The sequence below is a fragment of the Corvus brachyrhynchos genome, unplaced genomic scaffold (assembly GCF_000691975.1).
Source record: "Corvus brachyrhynchos isolate BGI_N302 unplaced genomic scaffold, ASM69197v1 scaffold80, whole genome shotgun sequence".
NCBI classification, from domain to species: Eukaryota; Metazoa; Chordata; class Aves; order Passeriformes; family Corvidae; genus Corvus; species Corvus brachyrhynchos.
Window position 1 is genome coordinate 2,732,483 of NW_008236769.1, and position 12,076 is coordinate 2,744,558.

A 12,076-nucleotide genomic window follows, 5' to 3' on the forward strand; every position below is an offset into this window, starting at 1 on the left:
TGGTTCATACTTAGACAAATTTTGATTTTTTTTAATACAGTCATGTCTGTGACTAACACAGCGGTTTAACTATTCATTGGGAAATTCTCTGGAGACACAGCCAAATATTAGCATGTAACTCATATATACTGTGACATGAGAACATATTGATATCTACAGTCTCTTGATTCTTACACTTCCACTAATTTCCACAGCACTTAAATGTCTGATTACAAGAATTTGCTTCAGCATGGAAATTTTGGTAAAAAATAAAGATAATGCCTGCACCCAACTCTGCTATGATTACCTTGCACTCCCCCCATTTTTGCTTGAAGAGCATAATTTCTCATATATTTTCAAAGTATTATCAACTCCAAAAACTATGTATTTTTTCCCCAGTCATTAGGCCCTGACTTTTATCCTCCTAACAAAAGGCTAAGGAGAAGATATGGGACTATGCACAACCAAATTTCTTTTCTGACTGTGGTAATACAAGTGCAAGCATCAGAAGAAAGCAGTAATAAACAAACTAAGTACTTATTCAGAACCAAATACTGGACAAGAAGGAGGGGAGAAGAAAATTCTGGCATATCCATCTGGAAGCAGGGAATACTGATTTCAGTGAATACTCTAGTAAATATCTTCCATTCCAGTTTTTCCTACTGGCTGGCTTAGGTGAACACGAACACTGTAAATTGGGTTTGCATTCAAAACTTCCCCTGTGCTTTGGAAAGATCTTAATAAAAATCATGAGCGTAAGCACATGGAAATTCCTTAGACAATACAAAGGAGCTGTAGGAGGGAGTAGGGAGATGTGGGATTAGACACTGTTCTGAGAAGAAAATCTCCAAAAGACAGCAATTTAAGGATCTAAATCAACCAAAGTATAGTGACACTTTAAATCCCACAACTGCTGAAAGAGGGCATATCTAATTTAATCTTTTTCTCTCTCTAGGTATCTAGCTTATAACTTGCACTCTGTCAGACATCCAAAAACCAGCTGCTGCTAGACTGGGTTTTCAGCAGCTAGGATTTATCTGTTCTTGAGGGATTGTGTCTGTTTTGTGCTGTTTTGTTTTTTCCTTTCTTTTAAAGCATTAATAAATGCTATGTTTTAAAGACTGGATGAATTATTTATTTATAATGCTAATTAAGAGGTTTGCAAGAACTGAAATTAATGAAAGACATTTTGCTTTCTGAGACTGAGAGACAAAATCAAGAGAAACTTTGGACATTTGCAAGAAGCAGAAGCTTTTAAGTTATTTTATTTTAGAACAATTGATCTTGGAGGGAAATCTGGACACTGAACAGGACACTGAAACTCTCCTAATTTAATTCAGTTAGAAGCCTCAAGCCTCCGTCTTTCATCATTTTCAGCAGAGTGCTTCCTAAGCCTTGGTCATTAAAATTGAAATGAAGTGATGCCAAAAACATGCCATATTTCAATAAAGAAGAAAGCAGACAATATTTGTAAACATCTTACGTCTATATTCAAATATCTATTAATCATACTGCAATTTAATTATGTACATCCATTAAAGTTGCTAATAAATGGGGAAATCACTGCAGTTTTCATTATAAAAGCATGGAATAAGACAACCATTAATTCAGATATAAATTAATATATACCTGGTAAGAAACTAGCTCTATAGATCTCCTTTAATACATTAATAAATTGTAGTGGCATGAGAAAATATAAGGACCCTCTCTGAATCATTAGCTATTTATTTGTGTTATGACAGACCTTCAAAGGTATTTGCTGATGATCTGCTGGTATCTATCACCTGTTAGAAGACACAAGTAGGAAGATTTGGTACTTTGCCTTAATTCAATCCTGAAGTCCTCAAACCACGGTCTGACCAGCCATCTCATCCTCAAATGCCCTTTATTTAATAGTTTAGTGGTTAGAGATTCTTGCTTTAAATTACACAAACTGCTTTTCATTCAGAAACCAGAATAGGAGGATCAATTCTTTAAGGTGAAAAATGCTGCAGCTTAACAGTACAAGAAGGTTCTCATCTGTGCTTAATGAGTCTTAATGTTTTTGTGTCTTTGGCACAATCTCAGTAAAAAGCACAGAAAAACCCTATGGTTTGAGAGTCTGAGTATTCTTCCAGGAAACAGTAGACAGGGGTTTCAATCTCCTCATGAAGAAGATGGAAACATAAGCTTCCTAATTCTTTAATATGAGCTTCATGTATTAGTTTACTGTCCAAATCTGCATTTTAAAAAACTCTCATTCTTGGCTTTTCCAAAGATAGCAGGCTATCACACTTGCAGGTTACAGCATGTGCGTCTTGACTGAATTGATATGTTTCTCTGCTGAATATACAATGCAGAAGGTGGAATTTCAGAGAGATTTTGGCTAACTGTAAGCAAGTACCTCCTAAGCAAGTTGAATTTGTTGATTTTTTCATTCTGTATTCTGAGAAGAAATCCCATTTTCTATGACTTTCTGAGTCTGTCTCTCAGCCATGTAGGTATGCTATGGGTATCTATGAGTAGCCGTCTGCATTCACTCTTGGTTTTGTCACAAGTTAAACCCCTCATTTTAATGTAAATATTTCTGCCATAAGACTTATGTTGTAATGCAAATATAGTATCTTTAGTTAGTTACATTGTTTTTAACAAAAAGGTGATAAATTGATCACTTGTAAACCATCAAATAGCAGAAGTTAAGGCTATTCGGATCACACAAATAACTCCTCTTTATCTGTCATTAAAACTAGTGATGTTTCTCAAGCATTCCAAAGGAAATTGGAACTAAGCCAACACAGGATAAATTTAATTTCAGCATGCGGTTAGTCTCACTAGTGTTTTTATGAGAAAACACTCAAAACTATTTCTGAAATTGAACATACTGAATATAATCCCAAAATGTTCACATTCAAAGATTTTGCTTCATTTTGACCTTAGCATTCCATTTACTGCTTTCACCTTTTTCCCGTTGTTTTCTGTCTTTCACATCTATTTAGGCAAGAGTCAATATTCACATCAGCTTGGTCTCAAGACAGTATACACAAGAGGATTTTGCCACTTGCATCCCTGAGCTTTATGTCTGGCTAATCACATAACTCTTAGAACAGCACCAAGAAAACTTACTCTGTTCTATATAAAATGCTAAAATCCTAGAAAGAGGCACTCCAAATTCTAAGAAAGAGGCCCTCTGGCTCTGGTGCTGCCCTCATGGAGAACTGTCTTGGTGTCAACTGGGTGTCAAGGAGTATGTGAACTCTGAGCAATTCCTTTGTCTGCCAGGTTTCTTTCTGGGATGTTACCAAATATATCAGCAAAATCTCAGCCAAAAAATTATTTTTTGGTTTTTTTTTTGTAAATTTAGACTGCTTCCAAAAGACACTTAGTCTGCTGAATCAACAGCTTCTAGCAGAAACATCTTACCAATCTTACTTGTTTGTTGCTGATTTTAGTTGTGTAAACTTACAGCTGATCTCTGAGCTTAGTCTCCCCTATATTAACCTGCAGTTTCTAGCTGTTTGGAAACATATGCATTTTATATAAAAATGGCAATTATGCTTGCATACTTATGTACCCTAAATATATATTCTTGGCATTTTAGAAACTTATTTCCTAATTACTTCTTTCCACATATTTTTAAACCGAATTATTCTGCTTTTCAGTAGTCTCAAGTTGACAAATAGACAAATTGTCAAACACAGGTTCCTAAGTTACAAATCAGGTCTACCCTACCATCAGTCAAAACTTTGAATGCAAATCTAAATAAAGAGGTCGAAAAAACCTAGAACTGCAAATCTTGGCTTTATGACAAAAACACCCAAAAAAGAGCAATGTACAGTCTGTGGTATTTTGTAAAGATACTGTTTCTTAGCTTGGGTTTTCCTGTTTGTAAAATGGGAAACCTAAAGATCTATCAAAGAATAGATCTCATTCAACAAGCCTTTTCAAAAAATAGAGTAAAGGCTTGTCATTATCTCTCCCATAAAAACATCCTGGTGAACTTATTGAAACTGCTTTGTCAAGGATATATCAGATACATTCAGGTTATCATCAGAATAATTCCAACTTTGTGCACAGAAATTATAGAAACACGTATAATCACATACAGTCTCTACCTCGCTGTCAAACTTTAGAGATGCAGAAATCATAACAGATTTTCCAATCCTGGTTATGAGTCCAAACATCCTGAATACAGACAGCAGTGATGATTTTATTATCTCATTATAAATGCAGAAAAGGAGGATCACATTAATATCCATAACATAAGAACCAGCACTCTCATAATAAAAACCAATTCTACCATTTCTTATTTTTTTTTATTCTAGGATATCCTCTAGCTTCAATTTGCATGCCTCCATAGCCAAACATTTAGGGCCATAAATCCAATTTACGACTGTTTGCATTATATACTAATTATATTTCTGAATATTAACCCCAGGAAAGATTTGTACAAACTGGCTGCTTTTTAGCAAAGAGGAAAACCAAGCCAAAACCACTTGACAGAAAACTACTTTCTTCCTTCAAGATATCACTGGATAACACAGAACAGTCCTATGGACTGTTATACAGGGATCACTAAAAATATTTGTAGCATTTTCTACCAATTTTAAACTCTAAGAAGCTTTACCAATATGAAAAGAAAGGGGAAAAGAAGAAGAGAGAAGTCTACCTTTAAATTCTGTAATTGCCTTTCTTCCTCTGAAAGACATTTGTATCCATGATTTACTGCTTAACTTGGATTTGGGATGATGCTTGTCTTGTATATCACCTGGGGGAATGAATGGGAGGTGCAAAGGCATAGTAAGGGACAAAAGGCATGCATATGCTTTTGTTATTCAGTGATAGTTCACTGCTGTAGTATGTTAGGTAGACAGGCTGTTGGGATTAGATATTCAATAGTTGTAAGCAGTTTCTGCTGGGATTTTCATACACACTGTATGTCAGATCTGTTACTGTAATTTTGAAAATACCACAGGAGATTATCTACACCTTCAAGGATTTTAAATAAAATTGAAAATGCAGCATTTTGTGACAACTATAAGGGTGGACTACCAAGTATATTTCTTGCTTAATGAAATTGGCACAACTCTCCTAGCCTAAGATAAATTGCCCATTTATTTTAAAATCCTTAATAATTTTACTTACTAGAATTCTGGAATTGCCACTGTAAAAAAAGCTTATGTTCTTGTGCACTATTGGCCTCCACTTTGACACACTTATATTTAAAAGAATAAAGGTTTGGAGGGTTAGTGTTCATAAAGGCTACAGCAGAAGGGAATAAAAGCTTCAACAATCATTTTTAAAAGCAAGTAAAAGTAAGTTCTCAAAGGCTTTGGCTATTGATTTAATAAAAGCACATGTTATTCTGAAATATTAATGTTCATTGCCTTACATAGATACATAGATATCATAGATACATATATAAAACATGACAAACAATCAGAATGTACATATAATTAGGGATCCTTTCCCACTTAGAACATTTTAACTAGTACTGCGGTAAAAATCAATGGCAGCTTAAGACGTTATACGAGATGAAAATTAACTTTTTGAATTATACAGAAAATCTCCATAGGGAAACTCATTCTAAACCAAAATTTTGTCAAGGTCCCAGCTAACAGAATACAATTCCTAGTCTCAGCTACCCATAATCTAAGTAACAGAGGTTAGTGGAGGCATTGATGCCTTAGGTTTTAACTTTTATATTTTTTAAATTCTGTACTGCCTAGTGTGTAACTCTTAAGTTTTGTGTGACCTGTTAACTACTGTTCTCTCATGCTGGTTAGACATAACAAACCCTCTCTAGGTTTCCACTTCAAGGACACTTTGATTGTCCCAGGCCCCAAAATGTGTAAACTAAAAGCCTTTGGAGGAGGGGCAAACTTGGGGTAATTGTATCATTAACTGAAATTATAATTGGAGAATTAACCCTGATATCCAAATGGACCAGACTTATAAAATTGTGAGAAACCCATCACCCAGGGTCCATCTTGGGTGGAGCCGCTCGTAGGAGACTCCCAAGATGTACCTTTGAAGGCCCTTCAAATAAATACCCGCTTTTATTCTATTATTCTTGTCAAGTCTCTGTTTTCAGGTAGCCACTTCAAGGCATCAGCGTAGTAATCAACACTTAGATTCTTTTCCTAGATCCTAAGGAAACACTAATTTACATTTATGGTGTTGGTATTTGGCAATACAGTGGGTCCTGGTGTTGGGCGATATTCCCATGCTACATGGTACACCAAATTCCATGGTGCTGGGCCATGTTACAGGCCAGTATTGTTCTTCATAATCACAAAATATCTTCCAATCATAACAGTAAACCACATGCTAAAGAAACAGAGAGACTGAAACTGAAAAACGTAGAACTTTAACTCTGAGGACAAGAAGGATCTGGGTTTGAAAAGGGATAATCAGCTAATGTCTTTTCTGTAAATTCCCAGTGTTAAGGGTCTTCAATGTCAGATGTTAGCAGCATCACTTTGATGCAGCAGCATTCTAAGTTACCTATGGAGACTGTAAAAATGTCAGCCTTGGAAGTTTTCAACACTTGACTAGACAAGTGGTACTACCTCAAGTGGAAATTTGGGCTGCAAGTTCCTTCCAGCCAATGTCTCTAGGATTCTACAGGAGGAATATATTTTTATGCGTATTTCATGGGATAAACTCCTGTCACTACCAAAGTCAATGGCAAGTCTTTCAAAGATTATTCAAGAGCAAGATTTCATTCTGAGGAAAAGAAAGTATCTTCTGTTAGAACAGATTTCTGGGGTATCTAAACTATATGTATTTATATATGTATATATATATTTGATTTTCCTCACTGTGAGTACAAGTCATAGTGTACAAATGGTTTATGCTGATGAAACAAAAAAAAAATACCTAGCAAAACATAAAGGGATAAAAATATTTTTTATTATTTAATTTTATAATTCAATTTTCATTCCACTTAAGTGAGTTGTCCACTTAACCTTCCATTAATTTAATGCTTATAGTGGGCAAATTAAATTCAAATACTTCAGCATAAACCATTTTAGCCAACTGAAGCACAAAATCAACTAGTGGACACAGGTATCAAGTTAGCTCTGATTTTCTATGTTGCAATATATCTTCATTAGGATATGACTATCCTTGTAGCTGATAAGGTGTTTTAATTGATTTTTAGCATTTTCTCTTAGCATGCATTTCTGGCAGATTCACTCATTTTTTTCATTATACAAATTGATGTGAAATTAAACCATGCCCTGAGGAGAGAGAAAGCATGAATCAATAGTATTGATATTTCATGCAAAACTTGAAACTAAGGCTTTTAATGGATTTAAAAATATGTTTAGCAAGGTTAGTCCAGAAAATGAATGTTAAAAGCCAGTATGAATGTTAAAATCAAAAGGTTGTAAGGGTTGTGGTGAATAGGGTGCTTATAGGATATTTTAATAAATATTTCCTAAACAGGTATTTGCTTTACTTTATAAAGTAAATGTACAGATGCTTTTGCTGACTTTCTGCTATATAGCCACAAACTCACAGATTTCAAGGCCAGACAGAAGACTCCTGTATGACACAGCCATCACACAGTTTTATCTTAATACCTCTGCAATTTGTTGATATCCATCCTACCTGGTAGTCACATGGCTCAGGAAACTTATGGGAAACCTATGGTATGTATCAGGGGAAAATGTTGATCACAGGGATGGGGAACATATAGTCTAATTGAAGCTGAAGTCACTCACAAATTCGGTTAATATGACCTGTGGCCACTTTCTTGCTATCTAATAAGAAAATGAAAAAATTACAGATGTGTGGCCCACCAAATGTGTTTGGAAGGCCTATTTGAATAAAGGTAATCAAGAGAATGTTATTTTATCATCTCTCCTGAACAGACATGTAGTATGACTTAACACTTTGCACCCCCTGTGTAACCTTTTGAACAGTAGTCTCTGTTTCCTGCAGCAGAATTACAAAATAGTAGCAAATATCTGAGTATGGAACTGGACCACAGAGCTGAAGAGAACAATCACATTATTTGGCGTAAAAATAATACAAAAAGTCAGTTTATTGCTGTACAGCAAGTATTTAAAGTGTGATTTAGCAGAGCAATTTAACCTTACAGAGGATTCTCTGATATAGATATCAACTACTTCTGTTCTAGCTTGAGCAGCCTTGCAGATGCTCTTCCTCTGTGGTGTGCTGATGCTGGCCCACAGTCAAGCACCTGCACAGACACACTCACTGCCTCTCCTGAGGGGAGAAATTAGGAGGAGGGAGAGAAGACCTATGTGAAAGTTTAGTAAGTGAAGCAAAAGCTGCATGCACCAGCAAAGACTAAGGAATTTATTCACTACTTCCCACAGGCAGGCAAATGTCCAGACACTTCCTGGCAAGAAGGGCCTCACCATGCATAATGATAACTTACAAAGACAAATGCCATAACCATAAATGCTCCCCTTTCCTCCTCCTTTCCCTAGCTTTTATGGCACAGCATGATGTCATGCCTTTGTTCAATTCAGCTCAGCTGTCTCAACTGAATCCACCCCCAGGTTCTTGCCCAATCCCAGCTCACTTGTTGGGAGCAAAGGCAGAATGAGAAAAAGAGAAAAACTCCAGGCTGTGCCTGCACTGCTCAACAATAGCTGAGTCACCAGAGCATATTCCACACTTTTACCTACAAATCCATAGCACAGCACCACAACACTGCTATGAAGAAAGCTAACTTCATTCCTGAGGCAGCTTACCTATCCATATTAAAAGATGCCAGTGACTCCTCTCAGAAAATCTTGGCAATAAACTAGACATGGAGAGACTTCCAGGTAGGAACAACTGTGTATCAGACTGAGAAGGTGACACTTAGTGTAGTTCTGTCATCATGATGGCATCTGGCCCATTGCCAGCAGACACCCAGATCTTTGAAAGCATTGCAATACTGTTGTTTTTCTGCACTTTGATAGGGCTTATAAAATGGTTGAGAACTATTATAAAGTCATATGCAGCTCTTCTACTGTTGCTTTGCTTTGAAGTCTGATCCTTGTCCTCGCTTCGGCCTGAATTCAACGGCAAAGTGCTCTTGGGTTTAACGTTTCACTGTCTCACTATATTTACAACTTGATATTCTCCATCTGTTTTGTTCTTGTCAAGCAAGTCATGTTATATGTCCTATAAATATTTATAAATGCAAGTTAATAAACTGAATCCATTTGGAAATAACGTATGGAGCAGTGACATACAATGTTGCTTTTGTGTACGGATATCATTAAACTGAAGTTGTGTATTATATGTACATAAGATCACAAGAAACAGGGAAAGGAATTGGCCATCCCATGCAACTTTATTCCGTAATTCTGTTCACCTTCAAAAAGCTTTAACTTTTTGCCTATTAAGAATCAGATTTCTGTTTTGGCAAATTTTTTCTTCAGCAAATTTGGTAATTTAGGTACCTTCTTATTTCACCATCAATTTTACTAATGTGTGACCCACATCCTTTTGTTCCTGTGCCAACTTTATCCCTGACCTCAAGTTTAGCTTCCTCCTTCATATTTTTATCCCCCAAACAGTTTGTAGACAACAGGTAAGTTGATATCCTTCTTTCTCTTCTTTTCCTGTATGAAAGGGGATTAGAGCAGAACGCACTCTTTCAGGTAATGGCTTAATAGTGTCTTGAATCTTGTACTAGTGCAAGTCTTTTTTACCTTACCTAAATCTCTAGCAAACTTTGTACAGGTCCTTTTCACTTTCTGTATACTTTCACAAGCATTATTTCTTTCTTCTTTTAGCTTCTGATGAATTATTACTTTCCTAGTACTTAACACAAAAATGAAGAAGCATGATAAAATTAATCTTTCCCAAAGTGTTATCAAGTACTGTAGGAAAACAATACTGAATTAATTGATTGTACAATAGATAGCATTATTACCCTTATGCTTTATTACAATAAGGAGACAACCAAAACAAATCAAAAAAAGAAGACTTTTTTTTGACATTGTATATTTCTGATTCCTTTTAATTTTTTCTTTGTGAATGAGTCAATGTAAGGCAAATTATTAACTTCTGCCCTGCACTGTGGGAATCATTTCCACATGTCAGATTAATGGGGCCCACTTATGCATAACCAAAATGCAGGAAAAAAATAGATGTTGTATTTCCATAAGCTGGCCTTTCTTGGTCTATGCCCATCCTAGAGAAGAGAACATCTGCCTCTTAAATAATTTCACTGATATGGCAAAAATAAGGGAGGGAGAAAGAAAGCATATTTAAAGAGTGAAATATTATCATTCTTTAAGCAAAATAATGATAGTGACCTTGTGAGAACATTGAAATATCTTTCAGTTATTAAATACTAATGAAAGGAAATACAGGAGTCATTTGAAGGAGTCTGTCAGTCTTTTATGCTCATCATCAGAGTAAGTACCTGAGAAACTCATTTACGATAGCTGCAATTTCAGGTGTCAGGAAGTACTTAATGACAATTCTCTTTCATAAACAGGTTCTAAGCTCTTCTTAACCTGTGTTTGTCATATTAGTAAATGAAAATTTTAAGGTATGACTCTGAAGAACAGCTTTTGGCTGGGAGGCCATACCTGCTATGGAATGTGAAGTTTACATTTTACACTGCTATGTTGGTGTTCTTTTGCTATAACCCAGGAACATGAACAGAAGTGGATAAATAGAATGATGCACTTATTCTAGTGGATTAATGAGCTGTGAATACAACAGTATTTCACTGACCTTTTGTTCTACTTCACTAGGAACCTTAATTCTTGCTGTTTTGTTGTTACTTGCTACTTAAGTTTTGAACACTAAAGAAAAATTAGCAAATTTGCTTGTGATTTTATACAAATAGTTTTAAAATCTTGAAATTTTTAAAATCTTCATTTGTTTCCTCTTCATTCTGAGTTAAAAATGAAACAAGCTAAACTTTTGAAACTCTAAACACTTACCCAATCTTTTCTGCTAATACTGGACCTGGAAACCTGAGTAGATTTATTACTTTAAATAATCAGTAAAAAATGCTTAATTACTTTAAGTAAAAAATACTTACTATAAATAATCAGTAAAAAATATTCAGAGCTGGTTGTTACTGAAATATTTTTAGGGTTTTAACAAATTTCCTCTTTGTCTCGACATGTTTTTTAGCTTTGGAAGGCATCAAAATAATCACAAAGAGCACTTTTAGAGTTCTGTGAGTTTATGGTTTCTTGAGAAACTGCCACTATGTCAGAGAATGACTGGTAAATATGTTTAGTGATGCCCAAAGAAGAAAAGCTTACACATTAGTTCTCTATCTATCTACTGAATAACTTTTCAATCTGCTGACCAGTTTCACCCAAAAATGAGAGAGGGATAAAGTTTTTATGCATATTTCATAAAAAAGAGTTTTCTGCTCCATAAAATAAATGCACAAATGGCTTTGAATGTGGGAAAATTACAGATGAGCCACAAAATCATATCAGTCACTAGAGATTCTTCATGCGAAAATGACTATTTTGACAAAACCACGACATATACAGATCTCATCCATGGAAGAAGCAATCAAACAGGAGGCATGATCTATGGGAAACCAGGTTCCATTAGCTGTGCTACTCAGGAAACTACTTCAGGGTGCCTGTTAAGGGTCACAAACATGAAACTTATGGCTGATACACAGAGTTCTGTCGTCCTGAGTAGTTGTGGCTACTGTACTATATTGACTTTACTGCTCCTTTTATTTCCAACTGCTACTTCCACCTGTTGAATTTTACTTTCAGGAAAGGATGAATCCCTCATCCCTTTCCGAGAAACTCAGATTTGGCTTTTCTGTGTGTGAATGAACATACAGTTGCTTTTGTTGCCAAGTGTCTCCTCCCAACGTGTCAGTTAAAACCTTGGCGCTGGTATCCTTTCTCACTTAACTGTTTCTGTTAATTAGGTAACTCTCAAAAGGCAGATGTTTGCTTCTCGTCTCAGGCGTTGCTCAGTTCTATGAGATACCTACTGCTGGTTCTCACAGTAAATAGCAGACTGAATTCATTCAGTGGGTGCACATCTTGAAATGCAGCAAGGTACACAAAGTTTGAGTGTTGCAGCTGGTAAACTCAGCACAGAAAGTGTCCAAAGTAGTTAGCAGAGCATTTTGATTTTCTGGTAGGTC